The sequence below is a fragment of the Sinocyclocheilus grahami genome, unplaced genomic scaffold, assembly GCF_001515645.1.
Source record: "Sinocyclocheilus grahami isolate Dianchi unplaced genomic scaffold, SAMN03320097.WGS_v1.1 scaffold33928.1, whole genome shotgun sequence".
NCBI lineage: Eukaryota > Metazoa > Chordata > Actinopteri > Cypriniformes > Cyprinidae > Sinocyclocheilus > Sinocyclocheilus grahami.
Window position 1 is genome coordinate 1 of NW_015521986.1, and position 1,722 is coordinate 1,722.

At 34.0% G+C, this 1,722-nt stretch overlaps 1 long non-coding RNA gene across 1 annotated transcript; it reads right to left on the reverse strand.

Moving 5' to 3' along the window:
• Window positions 1–6: 6 nt before the first annotated feature.
• LOC107580465 (uncharacterized) lies at window positions 7–1,722 on the reverse strand. Its single transcript, XR_001608645.1, has 3 exons — window positions 1,695–1,722; window positions 933–1,001; window positions 7–474 (listed from the first exon to the last, which is right to left on the reverse strand). It is a non-coding gene; the product is annotated as an uncharacterized lncRNA (long non-coding RNA).

Consider the following 1,722-nt stretch of genomic DNA (forward strand, 5'->3'; position numbering starts at 1 on the left):
TTTCTTTACACAAAATAGATCAATAAATAGAATAAATAACTGTACACGCCATAAGAATTCAGCACTTTTCACTTCAACACAGTTCCCTTTAAACTTATTAAGTAATATATCATCATAAATAAAGACACTACTTTGTAAATAATTAAACAACATAATTTATCCCAAAATGTGGGCACTGGACCCATTTAAATTTATAAGAACTTTAATAAATAACTCTTTGATTAATAAAAGTATCATGGCTATTTCATGTTAATGGCTTTTAAAGAGTTCAGAAAGTGCCAGCCGAGTGACAAAGCTGTGACTACAGTCTAGGGAGGTAGCATGTGTTAATCTAATTATGGCAGTATTTGTATCTTACAGAGTTTGACACAGGTTAGGTAGATAATTGCATCGAGTCACTGAGAACTTTAATCCAACATGAGATTTCTTCAGTGTGATGTGAAGGTGAAGAGAAACACTCAGCGGGACTTTCGCCTGCACAAATCAAAGACATAGAGACGAACGGCATATCAAACGATGATTTATCTACATCATAACTGAATCCAACAGGTGATACTTTCAATACAAAGTGCTTTATAAAAATAGCAACACCTGTTTCTTTCACTCAAACTGCGAATATCCCCACAGTAAGTCTAATTGTTCCCTGTTTTTAGGTGTTTTATAGTGTTAAGCCTTTTTCTTGTGGGTTGGGCACTGTATTCTATTACTGTGTTAAGTCCTAATACACTGTGTTAGGCTGGTATCTTGTGTCTCTGGATAGCAGACATTAATTTTACAGAGTAATCTGATACTGGAGAAAGAGCTTTGGCTGAATGCTGAGCAGTGCTAGCGCTGTACTTCAGTATCATTAATTTGGAATTCTCCAAGGCAATATCATGAAGCCAAACTAAAAACACTGCATAATACCCACTTCATTTTTCTCATGAACTTACCTATTTAGCAGTGAGTTCCTTCTTCATGCAGGCTTTAAAAGATGTGAATCTCTCTTCACCTTTATATCCCTGGGTTCACGTGGATAATATAAAGGATAATTTGGGTTTACGTCATCAATAGAAACATTATCTTCAAAATGTTGACATTTAGTTGACGAGACTACTAGATGAACAATAAATGGCCACTAGATGTCAGCAAAATTGCACCCACAAGAAGCATTTACTCTGTTGAAATAACAATATGAAAGGCAGCAATATAGGGTTTGTATGTACAAAAGTTTGGGGTCTGTAAGATTTTTGAAAAGAAGTCTCTTATAATCTCTTTGTAACAATGTTAAAGTCGTTACTGTTACTTTTGATTAATTTATAGTGTCGTTGCTAAATTAACGCATTAATATCTAGAAAAAAACTTAGCCTACTGACTCCAAACAATTTAATGTTAGTGTAATAATATTAATATTAAATCTATTAACAACAGTACAACAATAATAATGACTAACTTGAATTTGAGTTTAAATTAAAACATATTTAACATATATTAAAAACACAAACAAATCTCTCCCAGATACAAACGTTAATGCCATGTGTCAATTAAAAATTTCAAACCAGATTTCTGAACTACCCGATTATCTCCATTTAGATCTCAGAAACCTGTTTTTAAGGCTCACCAGTGGATCATAACTCTGCCATTATTGCTGTGAAAGCTGGATAAATGGCATTTAAACAACTGGAGAAAACCATCAAACTTCCCCCCATATTTACCCAGGAGCCACGATGCAGCCGGTCCTTC